Genomic DNA, 24,200 nt, shown 5'->3' with positions numbered 1-24,200 from the left:
GGTAAACAAGCCATTCTGGCACCTGTCCTCAAGGTGTTTACAGAAGGGTGGGGGATAGATGGTGACAGGCATGGGCAAATTCCAGTGTAGATACCGGAGAAAGATTCGAGAAGGTGCCCGTCACAGGCAGAAGCTGAATGCCTCCTTCAGCTCCCCTAGTCAGCCGGCGAGTTTGCGCCTGCACTGTGCTACTGTCTCCATGGCCTTTGCCACCGGGTCTGGGGCGTGGCATGGAGAGAGGCCTGCTCAAGTTCCCTTCAAGAAAGATGGTTTTGTGAGGACAGCAGAGACCTGGAACTGCTACTGAAATTGGAGGAGGCTGAAGCCCTCTGGCCTACCTCTCTCTCAGGGATCCTATTTCTGAGTCTCTTTGTCTCCCAGGTACACATCCTGTGTGCCTTTCTGGTCCCAGCTTCTCCGCACTTCTGCTGGCATGTGGTTCACGATCCCAGTGACCCCAGATCTGCCTCATGACCCTTCAGTGCCGTGTGCTTACCTAGCCAGCAGTTTCTCAGTTTTCTACTTCCTGGGAAAGCCTCTGATTGGCCCAGCTGGCCCTACTGAGCCAGGCCACAAAGGTCAAGGATGACTTGCCAACATTTGAACAGGCTGCCTTTGGGTCAGGGGCCTACCCTGGTCTTAAAGCTGTGGCTGGGTAGTTAGTCACAGCAAGAGATGTGGGGGTGAGGGCAGAATCCTTCACAAGGGTGGATGAGGGAACATTCTGGAATGATATTAATGTCCTATTTCTTGGTAGAAATTTTTACTGCACAAATACCTTCATTTATCAAAATTCATCCAAAGGTACTCTTAAGATGTGCATTTTACACACACACCATAAGTACATATTGAATTCTAGTTAATGATATGCATGCAGACATGTTTAAGCCAAGCATACTGAGGTCTCCAGCTTCCTTTGAAATGCATCATAAAATTAAGATATATTGATTGACAGATGATAGAAGGATAGATATAAGAAAAAATAAATACAACAAAACCTTAGCAGTAGAATCTAGGTGGCAGGTACGTGGGTGTTTGCTATGCAATTCTTTCATCTTCGTATGTTGGAAACTTTCACTATAACATGTGAACGTATTAATGACTAAACTGATTGTGAGCAGGCAGGCATTGACTGGCATTGCAACACAATCTGCTCTTTTTCCAGTCAAAGGCACAGTAAGCTTGTTCCCCAGGCCACCATAGGATGCTGGGCATCTCACTGGCCGGTGTCTAACTCCTGCTGAAAGCCAGGCTGGGTGATGAGTAATTGAGAATCTCTAGGATCTGTGTGTCACTCACCACTCCTGGCTTTCTAGATCGAGTTCCCCAAGTCAAGCCAGGTCATGGGAAAGAGGTGTTCCTGGCTGTGATTTGGGATCGTATTCACTCTTGGAACACCTTCATAGAATTGCATGTTTGTTTTGCCCCCCTGCTTTTCTAGGGCCCCCATTTGTACAATCACAGACATCGCCGTGGTATTTCCACTGTTAGGCGAACCCAGGAGGTAAAACTGGCAGGAGTTGGACAATGGCCCATGAGATGCCCATCATTCGATAGTGACCTGGGACACAAGCATCCTGAGCTCCCCAGAGGCAAGCCTCAGATCTGGCTGCTGGTCTGCCCAACCTGGTAGCTGCCTAACTAGATGCTCAGGAAACATTTACTGACTTGATGCAGGAAAGGGTGAATTGTGGATTTCAGAGCTGGAAAGAAGCATTGCTCTCTTGATTGACAGGTAAGCTTCCTTTTAGCAAACAGTGAGGACCAAGCAGTGAACAGTGTTGCAGCTAGAAATTCAATATAGCAATTACAACTGCTTCCCGCATCCTGGGCTCCCTCCCTGGGAGTGGGAAGGAGCCCTCCCTTTCGTGACTCTGAAATTTTTTCTCTTTCTGCATCTAATGCTACCAGAATACATAATAAATACATGAATAGAAATAATCAAGTTCAGAGTCTCATTTTGCTGGTGAGAAAACTGACTCAGGTTAGGTGACTTTTTCACAGGCAAACAGCAGTGTGTTGGGCAGCAAAGCCAACCCACATCCCACCCTCCTGGGCCGCGTGGCCTCTTGTGTTCGCAGCCACAGCTTGGAAAGGATGCAGCTGCCTCCAAGTGAGATGCACTAACCACAAACCCTAACTGCAGAGCCCGAATCCAGCAGGAAATTCTCCACGTGATCCCATCTGGGTGTTTAGGGACTGGTTCTGAGGGCTGGGAGAGGGCCCTCCGCAGTGCTGGGAGCTGGAAATTCCCTCCGAAGTCTCCCGAGGTCTCAAAGACAGGTGTTACAGCCCCACAGTATTTCTTGGGATCATCGGGCCTCCGGATCCACAGCCCACTCTCCGGGATGTGTGCCTTGGCTACCTGCAGTGCTTGTGCTGCCTTCTGACGGGACCAGAAGCCCATCTGTGGGAGCTGAGGAAATGAGCTGGAAGGCCGTCTGGTGGCCTATGAACAGAGGAGGCAGTGAAGGTTAGGGGACAGTACCATTTGTTGAAGTCACACAGTTCTTCCGGCAGATGAGGGCTGGAACCTCTGAGCTACAACTCTTCCCTCTGTACCATGGTGACTCTGTAAAACACCAGTGGACATTTACTCTGTGTTGAGGCAAACCAGATGCCTTTGGGAACAGGTGGATAGCCAGCTGCAAAGAAGCCTCTGATGGAATTAGTGATGAACTGTAGCTGGGGTGCTACCTGTCCCCATCCCCACTGATAGGCTGGGCCCACATGAGACAACACCTCCCTGCGAGTTACTCTGGTGCAGTGCATTCCAGGGTCCCAGCCAGGGCTGGTAGCATTTCCTTCGTCATGTTACGTTGAGGGAGCACCTACTTAGGCGTGGTGAGCTGCCATACCAGACCCCACTAACTTACCGTCTGTAATTACTGGCAATAATGAGATCAAGGGACGTCCACAGTGCATATCCTCAAGGACCAGAAAGTTTCAGTGAACCCAGAACCCTAGAGACCGGGAAGTAGTCGGTCTCTACCGCATCAGAAGGTGTGGAGAGTCGGCACTTAGACAAGAATATGCCACACCGATGGCAGGGCCGGTGTTTGGGCTGAGCTTGGTCCTGGGTCTCTCTTTCTGCTGGTGGATGGAGCTCCTCAGGGAAGCTGAGGAGCTGGAGGCCTGGGAGGGGTTCAGGGCTGGAGTCGTTACTCTGCTGGAAGCCCAGGTTTCACCTGTGTACCGTCCGCAGAGCCATGTTGAGTTTCTGGTTGTAGTTAATATGACTGAGACACTGGGAATTGTGTTCGGGGAAGCAGGATCTGCAGAAGGTCCCTGTGGTCAGGAGCCCACAGGCCTCACTGTGCTGGAAGGCTCAGGCTGTGTAAGTCCCCTATTGCTGCTCTCAATCTAAGGCAGAGACATCCTGGTGGACTCAGCCCAACTTCCTGCCCTTTTGCAGGAAAAAGTAGGAAGTCTTCAAAAGGCCCTTGCAGGCCCCTCTGGCTTCCATGATGGAGCTGGTGGTGAGGGATAAACCCTTGGTCTCACCCTCCCTGTGAGGCTGCCCTCAGCAACAGGAGGCTGTTTCCTTAAAGGAATCCTGGTGCCCTTAGAAAGGGGAAATGGATATTAGGCTTCCAAAACGAAGACTGTCCTCCACGCTCAGTGTAGAAACTGTTCTGAGTTATTTTGGTTAATTAATTTAATATGAACATATGCTTGGTTGGCCAATATCAGTGATCTAATCTGTAAAATTTTAAGAAGTAAGGGACAGTGCCACATGGCAGCTATCTTCGGGTTTCCACGTGTGCATCTTGAATGTCAGAACTGTGTTTTGGAGGTGCCCGCGAGTTTGCACTTTGACCTGCACAGTCTTAGCCGGCTTCCTGGGAGGCAGTAGTAGTTTTTTTTTTTTCCCCAACAAGTTGGGCGCTCCCAGGAGGGGTGTCCTTTGCCTCAGGAAACCAACATCTTGGATGGTCTTGCAGCAAACAGGAAGGCGGGGGAAGAGCAAGCTGTCCCAAGACGTCAGAACCGGACCCAGGCTGCCTGTGGCTGGAAACAGACTCTGGCAGACTCCAGTCATCTGTCTGGGGCACTCCCCAGAGGAGCAGAGGCAGGCCGTTGGCATGGCTGTGCCCTTTGGATTCACTGTTGATGATTTTAAACTGACAGAAGCAAATAAAAAGGTTATAAAATAGTAAGGCTGTCATTGAGAGCTGGGTGCTAGGTGGAGAGCGACTGAAAGATTCACATTAAGAATGTGGCCCTAGGGCTGGGGTGTAGCTCAGCCTCCAAGAACAAGACCCTGGTTTGATCCCCAGCACCAAAAAAAAAAAAAAAGAAGAAGTGGCCTTTGAAAGCAAGTTCCAGCACTCAGAAAAATTCCCTGTATGCTTCACCTCTGGACTCAGATCAAAATCTCAGTTCAAGTGGTAACAGTCTCAGAAAATGAGAATGGAGAATGAAAACACTATTTGAGCCCATGGGGAAAAGAATTAAGACCCAAAACCTTCCATCCGGGCTCTGTGACGGACAACGGTCAGTTAAACTCTGTGAAAGGAGCTAATGTCACCTGGCAAGGCCCATGCAACTCTCAGGACCCACAGAGCTCCCTCAACACATATGGCTCTTGGAGACACCTTGGCCCAGGAGACAGGAGAGAAGGTTAAAGGCTCAGGGGTGATGGAGGCTTCTAGACCCCGCTGGCTCAGGAACCTCTTTGTATTTAAATCCTCAGCTTCAATGGTCTGAGAGATAAGGGCATTTTTTTTAAGTGGAGGTCTTTTATGTTTTCTTAACACTTAATATTTAAAAATTGTCTGTAGCCAGGTGCTGTGACCCACACCTGTAATCCCAGTGACTTAGGAGGCTGAGCAGGAGGATGGCAAGTTCTAGGCCAGCCCCAGCAGTTTAGTGAGACTCTCAGCAAATTCGAGAGACCCAGTCTCAAAATAAAAACTAAAAAGGACAGGTAATGTAGCTCAGTGGTAAAGCACCCCAGGGGGCAATCCATCCCCAGTATCAAGAAAAGAAAAGAAAAGAAAGAAAAGAAAAGAAAAGAAAAATGTTATGTAGGAACTTTTGAGGTTTTCCTCAAAGCTTCCTGGGGGGACCTGACTCTGACTTTCTAGCACCTCTGCACTGGGAGACCAGGAAGACCAGCTCTGCAGACACGCCGGCTTGCTGAGGACAAAGTGAGACCAGCGCCTTTGGTCAGGACTGTGGGGAGCACCCCTGCCACAGATGGCCACTGAGGCCCGACTTCGAGGCTGGCCTGCCAGACCTCCTTCCTGTGCCCACTGACCGCAGGTCACAGATGTGCGGCAGGAGACCAGTGTGATGGACAGGACGACCTCACCTCTGCTAGGAGGGTTTGAAGTCAGATGGAGCAGGAGTCCACCACTAGCTCCCTTGACTCCCGTGGCTTCGTCTGGAGAACGGGCTGATGGTGACACCAGCAGGTTCATCAACCGCGAGCTCAAGTGAGACGGCGCCTGTGGAATTGCTTTACAGACTTCCCAGCGTCGTGAGAGCTGAAGGAGCCTCTGTCATCACGGTCGTCGGTGCCCCACGTTCTGTAGTAGATATGACCCGTGACCCACGGACATTGCTGACTTGGGAGGGGTTCAGATACCCCTCCTGGACACAGACCTGATGGCTCAAGAAAAGAGTCTCCGGCGAGAACGGGGACCTATCTATGACTTTGTCTCTGCCGCAGCCCGGGATTATTGAATACTGGCTGAAAATTGTACAGTGTTGACTCTGAAACCAAGGAGTGCTAAGCATTTTACAGACAGGATCTCATTTTCTTCTCCCAGAACTTCTATGGGGTAGGTCCTGAGGCACAGAGACGTTAAGTAACTTGCCCAAGGCCACACAGGAGTTCCATGGCAGAACCGGGACTTGTGCTCAGTCAGACGGTCTTACTCCGGAGTGAGTGCTCTTAGCTGGTAGGCCGACCACCTCCTCCCTTCCCATTATGGCTTCTGTCCTGCATCAGAGGGGAAATATGGGTCAGTTGCTTAATGGTGCTGCCCCTGTTGGGCCCCAACCCTCCTGGGAGAAGAGACAGAGACCAGTCCCGTCTAGGCCGGCAGGGCGGAGAGGGCACACCTGACTGCTTCCCGCTTCAGCCCTATCTCTGGAGACTGCAGGGCGGGGCTTCCTTCATACCCTCGGCTGGTGTTACAACCTGTGGAAAGTCCTTCTTTATGTCTAACCTAGGCCCCAGCCTAGACCAGCGGCCTTTCTCCGTGCTCTGGAGAGATGGAGAACTACTCTCCCTCCCATGATGGTCTTTCTTTTACCAAACTCACAGCGCTTGGTCCTGTCAGTGGGATGAGGCGGAGTTCCTCTGGCCTTCGGAGAGATTGTCAGATCGTGGGGGACAGTGGCCACCATTCCCGTCACCCCTCCATGGTGATGTGATCCAGATGTCGTGAAAGCCATTGGCAGGCCTGTCGGGCAGCCCTTCCCACTGCACAGGGCCACTAAGCTGGGAGCACGAGACGTGGCGATCCTCTTCCTCTGCAGAACGCTACGGTTCCTTGATGGGCGTCAGTGAGCCCTGGACCTGTGAAATGAGGTGCCGGAAGACGAGGGCGCACAGTAACCTGCACTTGTCCAGCCCTAAGCAGCTGCCAGGAGCCGGCTGATCACTCTGCACGTATTGCAAGTGTAACCTCCACACCTACAAGCGGATCTTTTTCCAACCCATTTTACAGACGAGGGAGCTGAGACTTAACCGAAGTGGATGTCAGTCATCAGAAGCCAAATGAGGTAGGAGTCAGGGTCAAACCCCACTGTCTGCCCCAAAGCCTGGGCCCCAAACGGCGCGCTCCTGGCTGCCTGGAGGACAGCAGGCACGTCAGAGATCGCTTGTCCTTCCTTTAATGTCTTCTCCACGCAGCAAAGGGATTTGTCACAACTGCTCCGCGGAGTTTAGCCCTTTTCTTAAAAAGTCTTGGCGTTTTTCTTCCTGAACATTTCAAACCCAAGTCATTCGAGTCAGTTGGAGAGGCGTCCCTTTTCCTGCTTAGCATTTGTGGTGCACTGGCTGTAGGTCAGGACTTTCATATTAATTATTTCTCTTTGCTTCTTAGAATGACCTGCGTTAGATGATGTCATTGTGAGGTAGCAGATTGGTGGTTAAGCATTTGACCCTTAAAAATGTCACTGTATTTACCTGCTGCTTGCTAGCTGTGTGACTATGGGCAAGTCTCTTACCCTATCTGTGCCCAGTTTTTTTTTTTTTAATTTATATAATGATCATGATCATAAGAGAGTTGTGACGCTCAAGCGGGCTAACATGGAGAGTACCAGGAATGATGGCTGGCGTAAGTACGCATTAGCTATCATCAGGACTACTTTACAGAGGACGACACTGAAAGCTCAAATGGCTTGCCCAGCTACACAGGCAGAGCTGGCATTTTAATCCAGCGAGTCTAATGCCAGGACTCCTGCTCCCAACCACTATTACCCTATAGTAGCCCCAACCCCTCTACTTAGGAAAAAAACCATTTTATTGAGATATAATCCAGATATCATAAAGGCCATCCACTGTAAGTGTAAAATCCTGTGACTTCACTAAATTTCCAGCTGTGCAGACATCACCGTAACCAAGCTGAGGGCAGTGCATTGTTCCCAAAGGATCCCCCATAAGTCCCTTCCCTGTCCCAGCACCAGCCCTGGATAACCACTCCTCTACTGCCTCTGTGGATTTGCCTGGGAGGAACCTTTCTGGCAAACGAACCAATGCACTCTTTTATGGCTGGCTCCTTTTATTTCCAGTGATGTTTTGGAGGGTCACCCATACCAAGGTTTACACGAGTAGTTTGTTCCTTCTTATAGACGAATAGCATTCCATGTATGGACATGCCACGTGGCTTTTCCATTCGCTGGTTGATAGGCATTTGGATGGTTTCCATCTTTGGACCTTTGTCCCTTTTAAATTTTAATAATTTATTATGAGAAGTTTCAAACATAACGAACCCCCACAGACCCATCGACTGCCTTCCACATGGAACACTTTCTTTGCTGAGATTTCTACTATTTTTTTTTTCTGGAATATTTTGTAGCAGATCTCAGACATCATCTCATTTCACTCTTCTTTTTTAAAGCATATGCGTTTTTATTTAATTTCAAATGGGTGATATGTTCATAAAGTTCTAACCAAAGAATATAGAAAGGCATACGGTTTCATTCTGGTTAGTCCTAGCACCCATCTGCTCAGTTTCACTCAAACACTGTTATTTGCATGTATGCTGCCAGAATTTCTTTAGCTGTAATATAAGAAAATAGGAATAGACCATCTTTCCCCACTTTTTACACTCAAGTGTATTACATATACTGTTTTGTACTGATGTTTTTCACTAATAAAGCTTAGAAATCTTTTCATATCAGAAGTTCCTTCATTCTTTTATTTTTATGGCTACATATTATTTCTTTGCATGGCTGTACCATAAGTTATTAACCAGTCACCTGTTGATGGACAACTGGGCTATTTCCTGTCTTTCACTAGTACAGGCCACGTGTGCTTCATAACCCTGTACAGCCGGGTGTGGTGGCACTCAGCTGTAATCCCAGCTGCTCAGGAGGTGGAGGTAGGAGGATTGCAAGTTTGAGGACAGCCTCGGCCACTTAGTGAGATCCTGTCTTGAAATAAGTAAACAGGGCGGCGCCCACGCACTTGGTGACCTTTGCCTGTGGTCTGCACGATCTGGTGCTGTCGGAGCCATTGGTTCTGCCAAGATGCTTCAAACCATTATTAAAAAATACTGGATCCCAGAGAAGAATGGGAGGAACTTTAGGTTACGTAGAGGGGGATGAGAGGTGGCAAGGGTATGAAAGATGGTGGAATGAGACAGACATCATTACCCTACGTACACGCATGATTACACGAATGGTGTGAGTCTTCATCGTGCACAACCAGAGAGACGAAAAGATGTACCCCATTTGTGTACAGTGAATCAAAATGCAGTCTGTAAAAATAAAAAAAAAAATTAAAAAAAATACTGGATTCCCTTGAAGCCCTACTATACCCAGGTTTACCAAGAGATTTGAATAGGAGTGGGGCTGATGAGCTTCATTGTTCACAAAATCAGGAGCACTGATGAAAGAAGTAAAGCTTTGAAAGGGGCAAGTCCTGCACCTGCTGGTGTCGGCATTAGCTAGCTTGCTTGAGTACAGAATCGTTGGTCTGCCTGAATGTAAGCAGGCTTTGTTAGATGGGAACACGGAATGTCGCCATACCCTGATGTAAGTACCACTTACTATGTTGCATGAATAAATGATCTGTGAGATGCACCACTAAAAAAGAAAGAAAAAAGTAAAAAGGTCTGTGGGTGTAGCTCAGTGGTAGAGTGCTCACCTAGCATGTGTTAAGGCCCTGGGTTCAATCCCCAGTATAGGGGGGCACCTTCTACATATGCCATTTGTCACACTAGGATATTTATAGAATGAACTTCTTACAAAGGCATTGCTGGGTCAGAGGCTACATGCATTTGTAGCACCTTCAGTTTTCAGTGATTTACCCTCTTTGGCCACCTTGGACTCTCCCCAGTATATATGCACATATTCTGTTCCTCTTTGCCCAGGAGAATAAGTTACCTGACTTTTCAATGTAATAGTTCTGCTTTTCAACTCTCACCTTCTTTTCTTTTATTTTTTTAACCTGCTTTAGTTCACACCTTTTATGTTTAAACTGTTTGACTGGATCATCCTTGTGCACCTTGATTCATCTTTTAAGGCACTTAAATAACAACTTCTTTGAGATGCAGTTCACGTGGCAGAATTCACCCACTTCAATGAGTTTTAGTCCTTAGCTCATTCTTAATGCTCATCTCTAACCTTTAAGAAAAGTGTGTGTTTTCTAATTAGAGAAGTATTACATGCTCAGTTCAGAAAGCTGGAAAAACAGAAAGGACAAAGAAAAAAACAATGTAGCACTGTCACCTACGGATGTCCACTGGTAACTTTTCACAGAAGTACATATGAGGCTGAGGTTTGCTTTCTCCTTCTCAGTCCTCCTAAGTCCCTCAGTTATGCCTCTGTCCTCTAGCTTTGCGAGTGACATAGCATCCTTGAATGAAAACAATAGCAATACTAATGACAATACTTCCTACCCAGTGGGTGCTTGCTCTGTGCCAGGCACTGTCTTGTGTCCTTGGTGTTCTCCATCTCAATTAATCCTTGAAATAATTCTAAGAGATTGGTATCATGCTTATGCTCATTTTATAGCTCAGAGAGGTTAAGTAATTTGTCTAATGTTAAACTGCCTCTTGGAGGCTCAGAGAGGTTAAGTAATTTGCCTATTGTTAAACAGGTAGCAAGTGAAGGAACCATGGCTTGAACTATTATCTGGGACTTCCAAACCCTGGTCACTCGGTTATTGTTCAGACTGGAGATATTCAGGATTCGTGAAAAGAAACTGCCCCTCCTGCAGGAATGACTCACAGCCCCTCAAGAGCAACCCTGGAACCCACCAATGCCAATTCCTGATGGCCCCTCTATCTCTGGGCTGGTGAATACCCAGGGCCCTTCACCTGCATTGGCAAATTCTCTCCTGTTGTGTGGCTGTCTTTCTGCCTGGCAGGGCCCTTCTTCCTCCAGCTTGCAGAAAGGGGGTGTGATGTGGAGCGGTGTCCCTGGAGAAGTGGTCTGCTTCACAGGAAGATGTCGGGACCCCTCTGGCACAAGGGATTTTGCAGTTCTCCTCACCCCCACCGGTTGATGGAAAACTCTAGAATAATACTATAAGCACTGAACTGGACCTTCTCAAACACCTTCCTCTTCCCTCCCCCTCACTTCCCATGTGGCCCCACCTCTCAGACACTTTAGGCACTTCAGGGGTATGTTCCCCTGCAGGTCCCTGAGCCAAATAGCCAGCAGGAGGTTCGTGGCTGTTAGGTAGGACAGCAGGCTGGCGGCTTGGTTGTTGTGGCAACGACTGTTTGAGTAAGTGGTCCTCTGGCAGGAGACAATTTCATAAACCAAGTCTGGCAGATGCTTTACTGGGCCTCTTCTGTGGTACGGTGCTGTGGGGAGGGACGGTTGGAGGAGAGCCGGGGTGTGTGGCAGGGGCCGGTGTCTGCGAGACCCAGGCCGGGGCTTTTGTCCTGCAGAAGTAGCCGCGTGATGAGGGAGCTGCACCCTGAGTCAGAGAGCAGACTCCCCTGGGCCATGGTCTGAAGCTGAGGCCTTGCTCTTCTGCTCCCGCCAGGATGAGCTAGATCCTGCCAGCAGCCCTCCCCCGAAAACAACTGGAAATTGGAACAAAGCACAAAAGATGTTTGTGTGAGGTTGAGACAGGTGGACAGGCGATGTCCTTAGCTGGGGTGGGTCTGTACCTGCAGGAGCCCTGGGGAAGCAGGGCGTTGTCTGCATCTCCGCCCCACGGGTGAAATGGCAACCAGGGAACCTCGTCTGTGCTCGCTGGCTGTTTCTCTCCTGCCGTTCTTTCTGGAATCCACTCCACTCCGGTTTTTGTCTTCCCTGCTCTTGTCAAGGTCACCAAAGTCTGCCACCATAGGACTAGATCCTGTAGTTAACTCTTGGTCCTCGTCCTTCTCTGTCAGCTGCTTTTGACACTGTTGGTCATTCTCTCTTCTCCTGTCACTCTTGACTTCTGAAGACCACACTGGCCGGGCTGTTCCTTCCCCTGGACATACTGGCTGCTGCTTCTCCTGAGGTCAGGGGTCCCAGGGCTCAGGGTTGGTCCCCGCCCCCTGTCCGTTCTAACTTCATTTCCCCTGGGAAGCTGCCTCGGGGCGGTTCTGCATGGGGCACCTTCACAGAGCAGTGCCCGGGATGAGCTCCTGGCAGGGACAGGTCACAGGATGGGGCAGGGTGGGGAGTTGAGCTGCGATGGTGTTGCCATGGGTGCTGGAGTGGCCTGGTCCCCAGGCGGGGCGGGGAGACCGGGCGCTGCTTCAGGGCATTACCTCAGACTCTTCCTAATCCAGAGGCATTTCTGTCACTGTCCCCATTTTGCAGGTGCAGTGGTTGAGGCTGAGTGGACTTACACAACTTGCCCTCCATGGGGAGCTGGGACTCAGGCCCGGTGTGGTCACCTGCCAGCTCGTCCCTGCTTCACAGAGCCTCTAAGGAGCGGGTGTGGTGGTGCCCGCTCGCCATCCCAGCTACTGGGGAAGCAGAAGAGGCAGAGTGAGCATAAGTGTGAGGCCAGCCTCCTCAGTGAAGGGAGACCCTGTCTCAAAGTAAAACATGAAAAGGACAGGGAGGTAGCTCAGTGCGACCAGTACCAAAAAAAAAAAGCATGCTGAGTGAACAAGGGGGCCTTGCAAGTCCCCCAGCTCTGTCACCTGCTACCCCCACCGGTGGGAACACACCTGCTGGGCTCCTCAGGCCTGTCCCCAGAGCCCCTCTGAGGAGAGGGAACAGGTCCTGCCTTCTGGAGCAGACAGGGCCTGAGGCCCCATAAAGCTGGGGGAATCTCTCTTTTTATTAAAGATGCACAAGAAATCCACACCTACTTCCGTTTAATAGAAAAACAATGTTCAAGCCTTTGAACAAAAGGCTGCTGCGTCATGTCTGTCTCGTGCCTCTCCTTGATGGATGCCTCCTGTCCCGAGGCTCCTGGGCCTCCCCGAGGAGAGCAGATCTGAGCAGTGCATCCGACAGAACTGCCCACGCACCTGTGCCCTGACACATCCCTGTCTACTCCCGAGCTCCTGCCTGTGCACATGCAGGCACACCCCTGCACGCCAACCACACACACGCCTGCGCAGGTGTGCAGACCAAGAAATGGAACCCCGGGCCAGAGTCAGGACCCAGGTGAAGCTGTTTCTGCCCTTGCTGTCATTGGGGCTGTGACCGTGGGTGCTGCTGTCACTGCCTCCAAGAGCTGCTGTCCCCCAGGGAGCCCAGGCAGCATTCCTGATCCCTTAGAAAACCGCTCTGGCTTTTGCGTACCTGGGGCCGGTGTTCGAAGCCTGCAGGAATGGTCTGAACGCCTCCTGGAGGAGTGGCCACAGAACCACCTGCGGAACTTGCACAGTGTCAATTGGTCGAGTAGCTACTGACGTGGGGCCCACGCTACCGCACAGACCTTTCTCCCAGGCCCCGGGTAGTTTCCTTCACCTTGTCAGTTGGCAAGGGACAGGGTTGTAGGGCCAAACCAGGCTGGCTTTTGATGCAGATGCTGGAGAGATCCTTCTAAGTGAGCAGGCGGCCAACGTGGAATGGAGGTGAAACTTGTGTGTGCTTCCCTCAGCCCCTTCTCGCCCACTCAGCAATCCCAGGGCGCAGGTCAGAGGGGGTAGGAGGTGGACTCTGAGCCCCTTCTGGTTCTTTCTGTCGATGGAGCCCTCCCAACTTGAGTGCTTTTCAGTGGTACCCAGAATGCAAGGAATTCTTCAGGCTCCAGCGAGGGCCAAAGCCGTGACTCCCCAGGATTTCTAAACCTGGACTCTAAGAATGGGCCTCAAGGGTTTGTGAACCCCAGAACCAGCCGCAGCAGTGGTGAGTACTGCATGCCTTATTTCCCCCGCTGAGGAGGGAGGCCGTCCCTTTGAATAGGGTCTCAGAGCAGGTGTGTGCTCATCCCCGGGCCCCCCAAAGTTAAGGACCACTGCCTCAGAGACAGGGTCGGATGTTAGAAGGCACAGCAAATAAATTGCTTTCTAGAACCTAGGGAGGGGTTCTTAACAAGAAGGGAGGGGAGGGGGCTGTATGCAAAATTTTATGTGACTATACCGTCTGAAAGTAAGACATGGGTTTCCTCAGGTCCCCAGAGTTCCTAACTCCTGGATTTAAAGATGAATTGAAAGGACTGAACGCTGTTAATGTCACTTGAGAGAAGATACGTTTAATAAAGTTTCTTTTCCAAAATGTAGATATATTTGTTCATTGTAAAAAGTCTGAGAAAAATCTTCTAGAACTCTTCCAAAAAAATCACCTATAATCCCCACAGAGATAATAACTGGCTTTAAAAAAAGATTTTTGAAAAGTTTTTTGTTGTTCTCTTTCTCTTTTACACAAACTTAGACTCGTTTTTAATGTTTTTCTCTACTTAGTATTTTATGAGCACTCTTTCCTGCTATTAAATAATTTTCTGTAACAGTGTTTTTCAACCTATTTTCTTTTTACTAATGGAATCCTCATTTTCAAACGAAGTCTTACACAGAAATGTAAAATATGAAAGAGATAAAAGGTGAGCAATTCTAGTTAAAAGCATAAGGAAAGAAGAAATGCAATTTGAAAACCATATGTCTAAAAACATGGCCAGCTGGGCATGGTGGCACAGGCCTGTAATCCCAGCAGCTCTGGAGGCTGAAGCAGGAGGATTTTGAGTTCAAAACCAGCCCTAGCAACTTAGCGAGGGCCTAAGCAACTCATCAAGAGCCTCTCTCAAAAATAAAAAGGGCTGGGGATGTGGCTTGGTGGTTGAGTGCCCATGGGTTCAATCCCCAGCACCAAAAAAGAAAAGAAAAAAAAAAAGTAAAAAACATGGTTACATAGTATTTGATTATATGATGTAGAGGATAACTAGATTCAACAAATACAAATGTGAGATGTCCAGGTAAATTATAAACAAATAGCTGCCCCAATTTGAATATCAGGAAAACAGTGAATATGTTTTTTAGAATAAAAAATATATTCCATGCATTATGTGGCACATTCTTATACTAAAAAAAATCATTTGTGGTTATCAGAAATCCTAATTTAACTGGGTGTCCTGTATGATGTGCCATAATTTATCTAATCGGTCTCCCATTATTGGACATTTAGATTATTTCCAATGTTTTCCTATTATAAAAAATAGTAAGCAGTGTATCTTTATACCATATCCTTACATCCTTGTTATTTTATGGAACATTCTAGAATACAAATTGCTAGACCCAAGGCTGTGAACCATTGAAAGGCTTTCGTTACATTTGCCAAGTTGTTTTCCATAAAGGAATGTGTCCTCAGCAGCTATGTGCAAGCCTGCCTGTTTTAAGGGGGCTAAGTCTGCCTTGATCCATTATTACTGGCTTACCTTAGCTGTCACTGTGCCCCAGCAAGGTCCAGGAAGCTTCAAGCCTGGCATATTAGATCCAGAGGGTTCAAGGTGGCAGATAGGGTGGCCTAAAGGTACTTGGAGTCAGGGGTCAGGGCTGATAAGAAATAGGGTAGGGATGGCGGACTTCACCCAGGGCCAGCCACTTGCTAAAGAGGCAGTCTCCTCTCCATGTGAAGTGCCAGTGAACTGTGAACCAGGCCCAGGGAAGCACCCCTTTAAAAAAAATAAAGTAAGCAACCAAACTGGGCACAGTGACGCTCATCTGTAATCCCAGTAGTTTCGGAGGCTGAGGCAGGAGGATCACAGGTTCAAGTCTAGCCTTAGCAATTTAGTGAGGCCCTAACCAACGAGCAAGACCCTGCCTCAAAATAAAAAATTAAAAGAGGGCTGGGGATGTGGCTCAGTGGTTAGGCACCCTGGGTTCAGTTCCCAGTCCAAAAATAAATACATAAATAAAAATAAATTACTAAAAAAAAAAGAAAAAAAAAAAGGGGAGGCAGCCTTCCTCACCATAGAGACAGCATTCCTTCAGAGGAACAAATCTGAAAGGGTTCTCCCCTCCAACACACATATGCCTAAGAAATAACAATTACACAAAAATAATAATAACCAGCGCCAAAAAGGACAGAAAATCACCCATCACGTACTCATAACAGGCCTTTTTCAGCAGGCCTTTCTTGTCTAAGTTTTACGGAACTGCAACAGAGTACGTAGGATTCATATCCTGCCCCATTCGTATCCTCCCATTATTCGGCAGGCAGTTTTCGGTGCTGCTACAGAACATTCAGAATTCACTTTGTTAGTAAAAAATAATTTTTCATTAAGATAAATGCAAACATCCAGATAAACAAAAATGGAATCACGATGCACTTATTAATTTGTAGCTTGTTTCTTCCCCCCTTCTAACTGTGCCCGATGAACATCTTTCCACATTAAAAATTCATTTCCGTGTTATTTATTTATTTATTTTGCAGGGCTCTGGATTGAATCTGGGGCCTCAAGTAGGCTAAGCATGTGCTCTACCTCAGAACTACGACCCCAGCCTCTACGTTATATTTAGTAATTATAATATGTTCTCCTGGAAGGGTAATCCCATAGCTTGTCCCCCAGGTCCTGTCATGATTTAATTTTATAAATGAAGAGATGGAGAGTCGGAAAATTTAAGGAACTTCCAGTAGGTCACATGCTAATGCATGGGAAGATGTAGGTCTTTTTCTTCCACAAATATTGTCTTCTACTTTATTTTACTCTATTTTAATGTCTTAAGAACACTCGGCATGAGATCCTACCCTGTAAACAAATTTCAAAATGTGTGGCATGTAACTGTTGACTGTAGACAGCGTGGTGCAGCAGATCTCTAGAGCCTGTTCATCTTGCTTGACTGAAACTTTATGCCAGTTGATTATTAACCCTGTATTCCCCTACCCTCACCCCAGGGCAAACATGAATTTGACACTTTGACGTCTATGAATCTGACATTTTAGATGCCTCTACAGGTGGGATTCTGCAGGGTTTGTTTTTCTGTGATTGGCTTATTTTTTTTAAATAGATTTTTTAGTTGTAGGTAGATACAATACCTTTATTTTATTTTTATGTGGTGCTGAGGATCAAACCCAGGGCCTCATGCGTGCTAGGCGAGCCCACCACCACTAGGCCACAACCCCAGCCCCTGCAATTGGCTTATTTCATTCACCGTTCATCCACGTTTCACAAATGGCGAGATTTCTTTCCTTTTCTTTTGTGGTACTGGGGATAGAATGCAGGCCAACTCATGCCAGGCAAATGCTCTACCACTGAGCCACATCCGCAGGCTAGATTTCTTTCCTTTTTTTTTTTTTTTTTTGATACTGGGGATTGAACCCAGGGGTGCTCTCAACTAAGCTATTTCCCCAGTCCTTTTAATTTTTCTTTTGAGACAGGATCTTGCTAAGGTGCTTAGACTGGCCTTGAATTTGAAACCCTCCTGCCTTAACCTCCAGAGTAGCTAGGATTACATGTGTGTGCCACCGCACCTGATGTATCCGTTCATCTCTTAGTGGTCACTTGAGTTGTCCATCAATGCAGCAATGAACCTAGGAATGCTAGTATCTCTTTAAGATTCTGATTTCATTCCTCCCTCCCTCCCTCCCTCCCTCCCTCCCTTCCTTCCTTCCTCCCTCCCTCCCTCCTTCCTTCCTTCCTTCCTCCCTTCCTTCCTTCCTTCTTTCCTTCCTTCCTTCCTTCCTCCCTCCCTCCCTCCCTCCCTCCCTTCCTTCCTTCCTTCCTCCCTTCTGCTTTGTACAGTACTGAGAACTGAACCCGGGGCCTCATGCTTGGCCAGGAAAATGCTCTACCACTGAACTACATCTCAGCCCTCTTTGTTTTTTAAGACAGGGTCTCTCTAAATTGCACAGGCTGATTGAATTTTGCAATCCTCCTGCCTCAGCCTCTGAGTAGCTAGGGTTACAGATGTGCACCCAAGCCCAGCCTAATCTCAGTCTTTTGGGATAAAGACCCTTCTCATTTCCCCGCAGCCTGCAGCAAATATTGTGAATGGTTGCCAAATACTCTATTCAGTTGACAGAGCATAACTTACTCTTTTCCCTGGTGTTGACATTTAGAATGTTTTCAAATTTTTATTCTCAGAAATAAGACTATGGTGAATATCTTTGTGCCTAGTTTTTGTCTATAATTTACATTGTGGTTCAACTAGGAACCTCAGGGGCTGGGGGTTAGCTTGCCTCGCATGCGCAAGGTCTTGGGTTCAAACCTTGGCACCACAAGGAAACAAGAAAAGAAAGGAAGAAGAAGGAAAAGTAAATGAGTGAATGACTCCCGAGTGAGAGGACATGTATGTACATATCGCTCCCTTTTCCCAAAGTTAAATCTTCTGGGCGTGTGGGAGATTTGGCGCACTGTGCCGTGGGTAGGGGGAGGTAGTAGACAGAATAAAATAGACAAGGCCATGTGCCAAAGACCTAGCACTAGGAATGGACTGCCAGACTGTTCTCCAAAAGGGGCCCGATTTAATAACCATTATGGTGACTTAAAAATGATTTAGTGTAATATCCAAAGATATTCCCCGTTAACCCACCACAACATTCTCCAGAGGACTTTTCAACTACAGTAAGACACGTTTCTGTCCCCCTGGACCCAACGCCAGCATGCCCATCTGCCTCGCTCACACACTCGACAGGAGCCACCAGGGGGCTTGATGGCGAGCGGCTTCCTGGAGCTTCCCATTCTAGAGCTTGGCTGGTCTTCTCTTGTCTGAATACCCCTGTGGTGGCCCTTTGTCAGAGCTGCTGCCTCTCTCCAGCTTCCCCAGCGCAGAGGTCTCGGGGCCCAAGCACACACCCAGGTTCCTGCCATGTGCAGAAAAGCTCTCGGCTCCTCGATGGCCTTGTCCACAGACCCGGGCCTCCATGTTTGGGCATTTGCTCCCCGATCTGCAGTCAACACCTGTGGAACACAGGATGAGAGGGCGTGTTCCGGATCAGTTACCATCCAAGGTGAAGAGGCCCTGGGGGCCATCTTGCTGGACGCCCTCCTGCCGGGCAGTAGCTCAGCCAGGCCTGGGGAGGGCTGGCTGGAATGGTTTCACCTACCGTGCGGGACCCCCGGGTGGTATCGTCACCTCCTTTTTGCTGCAGTTTCTACCGCTGAACTCAGGTTAAGTCGCCCTGCACTGCATATGGCTTGTGGACTAGCAGAGGGACTTGACCCACAGCCCCCTCTGCTGTCCTCGGCCTGCCCAACCCCTTTGGCAAAGATACTAAGTTAAGTGCTCAACCCAGGTGCTTAGAAAAGGTCTTTTTTTAAAAAAGCGTTGAACATGGACAAAACGAAAGGAAATGGCACTGATCACCCAGGTACCTAAGCACCGGCTTCTTCAGGGTGACCTCCTGTGTCACAGTCTCAAATACACGTGAGGTCAGTTACCCTTGACGGGGTCTCGGCTTCTTAACCCTGCCTCACTGTTTCTTCTTCTTATTGTTGTTGTCAATAATTAACATATTATACATATTTATGGGGTGCCAAGTGATGCTGATTTTTTAATGCAATATGGAATGAACAAATGAAGCCAAGCAATCTATCCATCACCTCAAACATTTGACATCTTCGAGGAGGGGAACATCACAGATCTGCCTTCCCAGAGATATGGAAACATACAGTACTCAGCTCTTAGCTATAGCTACTATTCTGTGCAACAGATCTCCAAAAAAAAAAAAAAATTTCAGACTTATTTATCTTATCTGAGGCTTTATACCCTTAGATTACCATCTCCCTGTTTCCCCCACTCCCATAGAATGCTCTCCAGTGCTATCCATGTTGTTGCAAATGACAGAGTTGACAGAGTTTCTTCCTTTTTAAAGGCTGCATACTATTCTATCGTGTATATATGCCACATTTTCTTTATCCATTCATCCATAGGTGTTCACTTAGGTTGATTCCATGACTTGCGGTCAGGAGGATAATACTTGCAGTGAACCAAGACAAGCACACAGACTTGGTCCCTCCCCACCCTGGTTTTAATTGTTAAACTTGAACTTTAGGAAAAATCAAGTTGTGTCTCCAAGCATCACCTGAAGGATGAATTCACCTGCAAAAGCGCGGGCCCCACACCACCTTCCTCCTCCCCAACCCCTCCTGGCTATCAGGAACAGCTTCTGGGATGACACCTGTATGCTCAAGTGTCGCAGCTGAGGAGGGGCCTACCTCCCATCATCTGTTCGTCCTCCACTCACTCCCAGGGCAACGATGTCAATGGTGATGCTGATTAACTCAGCTTATTATCTCAGGTAGAGAAGAATTAACACTCTTTTTTTAAAATTTATTTTGGTACTAGTGATTGAAATCAGAGGCACTTTACCACTGAGGTACATCTCTAGCCCTTTTTTATTTTGTATTTTGAGACAGGATTTCCCTAAATTGCTTAGGGCCTTCCTAAGTTGCCTGGGCTGACCTCAAACTTGTGATCCTCCTACCTTAACCTCCATGGCCGCTGGGCTTCCAGGCGTGCACTGATGCACCCAGGTCCTAACATTCATTTAAAAGAGTATTGTAAAAGCATACTATTCATTTTAAAAGCCTGCCTTGTATGAAGTGAACAGTAAAATTCTTCAGTTTTCCCATCTCATTCCCATGCTACTTTCCAGAGGTGACCACTGTTGAGCAGTTTGCTGTGTGTTTTTCTAGACATGTTTATGCATATATTTATGAAAACAGTTTGTGCAAATGAATCACTATACAAAACTAACTTATTCCTCCTAAACCTCATTTGAAATTCTAATTTAAGGAAAACCCATAATTTACTTAATCAGCCTCTACTGATAGACACTTTTTCCAGGATTTTCTATTACAAATAATGCTGCAGTGAGAACATTTGCACATTTCATGTACTGCTCGAGTTTAATTGTAGGGTTAATGCTTAGAAAGGCAAGGTGATCCCATAATCCATCATCCGAACCAGGGCTGATGCAGACTCAGAGGGAATCCTGAGAACGCAGGTGTCAAACGGAACCAGATCAGGAAAAGCAGGTGTATTTTTACCTAAAAACAGAATTCCTACTAAGTCAAAGAGTAGTATTTAACAGACTAATGTGGAGAAACAGCCTTCCCTCATAATTGTACTGACCTGTAATCCACCAGTGTATAAGAGCTTCTGTTTTTACAGCTGTCAAAATTCCATACATTGATATTGATATTTCTTACATATTGCCAGATGAACTAACAAGAAATTATATCTTGTTTTAATTAGCACTTATTTAATCATCAGTGACACTGAACATCTTTTTTGTATTTGTTCTTTTCGGATATACATGACGATTGAATGTATTTTGACATATTATACACACATGGAGTATAACTTATTCTATTTAGGGTCCCATTCTTGGGTTTGTACGTGATGTGGAGTTTCGCTGGTTGTATATTCATATATGAACATAGGAAAGTGATGTCAGGTTCATTCTACTTTCTTTCTTTTTACTATTCCCATCCCCCCTCCCTTCCCTTCATTCCCTTGTCTAATCCAATGAACTTCTATTCTCTCCCCAGCCCCCATTGTGTATAAGCATCTGCATATCAGAACATTTGGCCTTTAGTTATTTTGGGACTGACTTATTTCACTTAGCATGGTATTCTCCAATTCCATCCATTTACTGGCAAATGCCATAATTTCATTCTTCTTTATGGCTGAGTAATATTCCATCATGTGTATATACCACAGTTTCTTTATCTGTTCATCTGTTGAAGGGCATCCAAGCTGGTTCCATAGCTTAGCCACTGTGAATTGAGCTGCTAGAAACATTGATGTGACTGTGTCCCTGTATGCTGATTTTAAGTCTTTTGAGTATAAAGTCCTGGCCATTTGCATTTCATTTTTCTGCTAACTACGTCTTTGTATCCATTATTGTATGTTTCTTTTGCATTTGGTCTTTTTCTTATTGGTTTATAACAGCTTTTTGTATAATAAAGAAGTTAATCCTTTCTTCTTAGATCTTTTGGCTAGCATTTTTGCCCAGTGTGGTTTGTATTTGACTTTGTGACATTTTTTCCTTATAAAAGTGTTCATATGTGGGGGGAGTATAGGGGTGAACTCTAGGGCTTTGCACATGCTAGGCAAGTGCTCTGAGCCACATCCCCAGCCCTATTTATTTTATTTTAAGCTAGGGTCTCTCTGAGTTGCCGAGGCTGACCTTAAACTTGTGATCCTCCTGCCTCAGCCTTTAGAGTAGCTGGGATTACAGGTGTGCGCCTCCATTCCTGGCAAAAGTGTCAGCTCTTAGGCAGTGTTCTTTTATGGCATTTGTTCTTTATGTCCAAGGCTAGAAAACAAAAACAAAAATGAATTATTTCCTTGTTCTTCTTGTTTCCTTTTTCAAATTTAAATTTTTGAGTCACCTGGAATTTATTTTGGTTTAAGAAATGAGTTCAGCTATTTTCATTTCCATTGTCCAGTCACTTTTCCCGACTTGGTTCACTGAGTAGCACGGCCCTCCCTCCGCAGGGCCGTTTGAAATGCAGCTATACCTCATGCCAACTCGCCATATGCATTTGGGTCTATTTCTGACCTATGTTCTCCAATTTGGTCTTTTACCTGCCATAAAAATTTTGCTATATAAAATCTGTAATATTAGATTACATCTTAATATCTGGCGGGTCTATTTCCCAATCTTTAATTGTTTTCAGATTTCCACTGATTGTTCTCTCATGGTTAAACTCTTCCAGCTGAACTTCCTCTCCAACATAGTTGCCATTTGATCAGGATTGCATCAAATTTGTATATTAAGTTAAAGAGAATTTACATCTTTGCATCTTTACATCTTTCCCCGAGTCTTTTTTAAGAAGCCGAGTCTTCCCTTTTCAGATCTGTTTAACTACAGGGTGGGTGGCCATAAAGGAAAACAGGGATAAATACACATAATAAGCACTCCATTTAGATTATGTGACAATACATGGCGTGTGTTGCTGCTCACGAACAATGTTTGGTTTGGTGTCCGTGGGAAGCTGCGAAGAGCGCTGTGTGTTTGTTCAGTCCTGCATGGTGCCCCCGGTGGACATTTACATCTTTGATTTCTCATCAAATAAAACTGTACCTTTAGTAGGACCCAGAAGTAATCAAAAAAGTTTACCTGTTAAAAAATGTGTGTATTATCCCTGTTTCCAGATTTTACGCCCACTTTGTATATTGAAACTTGAGCAACGGCTGGGCTCCAGGGAGAGAGGAGGTGCCAGTCCGGAGGCATGGTCCTCTTGAAGGGACAAGTGGTACCTGCACTGTCACTGGCCCCTGTCTTAGTCTGTCTGTGCTGCCCGAATAACACAGAATAGCACAGACTGAGTAGAGTAGCTGAACAACAGGAACTTATCCTCACAGCTCTGAGGGCTGGGAAGTCCAAAATCAAGGCTGGGTTGGTGGGTTTGGTGCATCGTGAGGGCTGTTCTCTCTGCCTCCAAGATGGCGCCCGGTTGCCACACCCTCCCCAGAGCTGTGCCCCCACTCCACAGGAGGTGGAGGGGCAAAAGGGGGCACGCTCTTTCTGAATCTTCTTTGGTAAGGACATTAATCCAATCACAGGGCTGCCTCGATTCCCAAAAGGCCTCACCTCTTAATCCCCCCACAAAGGGGGTTAAGTTTCAACATAATTCAGGAGGTGTCTGAGCAGACACCCTAAGGAGATCCCACGAGGCAGCTGCTTTTCCCCAGTTCTTCCCCTCTCCCTTTTCTCTTTATGCTTCATCCGATTCAAAAAGTCTGCTTTTGTCATGCTCTGTCCTTTGGTGGACATTTTTGTGAGAAGTATACCCTCACTGTTTGATTATCAGTCACAGACCGTGGGCGGTGCGTTTCTGGATCTGCCCCATGATGTCAGTACCGTGCCACATCAGCTGCTCCTCTGACTCGGCTCTTTGTCTGAAGAGTGTTCTGAGTCGGTGACCAGGGCCTGGCTGAGTTCTCGGGGGTTGAATTTAACCCTGGCTTAGGTGGTCCTGCCCCCCTGTCCCCTCCCTTACCACAGTCATGCTGCATGTTCTGTGTGTTACATGGCTCATCATTGCCTGAATTGTTCTGGTTAATGTCTGGCAGGTCCAAGTTCAATAACTTCTGACTATGAGACACCGACAGGCAATGATAGCATGCTGACCTTGGCCCTCGGCCCCTGTGACTTACAGCAGAACAGGTGCTGACCTGCACCAAACGTTGGATAAAGGGATGTTTGTTGGGGCCTGGGGAGCCCCGAGGTCACCCTGTTTCGGCAGTTCTTTCTGCTCACCTCCTCTCTCACAGAGTGTGGCCACGTCATTTGGGGATCCATATGACTGGGCAGACAAGACCCTAAGCAGGAATTGGATTTGTCTCCCCTTTGATGTACCTGTGATGAGGGTCATCAGGACCCTGAGGGTGTCCCTAGCTGGGAAGAAGCAGGAGGGCCCAGGCTGATCCAGGAAAGTCTGGTGGTGTACTGGTTTGGTTTGAGTAACACAAATTCTTGTGTTTTTCCTTTTTTCCATGTTCTTTTGAGCCACTTAAGCAGTTTTTCCAAGCCTGTATGCAGGCCAAGAGGTGACAGCATTGAGCAAGTCCTCATCTGAGCCGTCGACTGAGGCCAAGGAGGGAGCCAGCCTCCAACCTTGCTTGTCAGGACTTGGGTTGGCACTGGGCACCAGAAGCTGGCCTGCTTAAACCTAAGGAGCTCGGAATTGGAAAGGCACATTCAGGCCGAGCTGCAGTCTG

The 24,200-nt window shown here is 47.3% G+C and overlaps 1 protein-coding gene and 1 long non-coding RNA gene across 2 annotated transcripts in view; both read left to right on the top strand.

Annotated features, from left to right (window-relative positions):
* Nucleotides 1-24,200, top strand: part of GALNT16 (polypeptide N-acetylgalactosaminyltransferase 16) — an 81,640-nt gene that overhangs the window by 20,486 nt on the left and 36,954 nt on the right. The gene's annotated exons all lie outside the window — the stretch shown is intronic.
* LOC306653253 lies at nucleotides 2,475-6,927 on the top strand. Its single transcript, XR_013761680.1, has 3 exons — nucleotides 2,475-4,867; nucleotides 4,898-5,337; nucleotides 5,396-6,927. It is a non-coding gene; the product is annotated as an uncharacterized lncRNA (long non-coding RNA).

Source organism: Sciurus vulgaris (assembly GCF_902686455.1).
Source record: "Sciurus vulgaris genome assembly, chromosome: 2".
In the NCBI taxonomy this organism is placed as follows: Eukaryota; Metazoa; Chordata; class Mammalia; order Rodentia; family Sciuridae; genus Sciurus; species Sciurus vulgaris.
The sequence above is the reverse complement of the archived record's forward strand: the minus strand, read 5'-3'. Positions and strand labels throughout refer to the sequence as shown.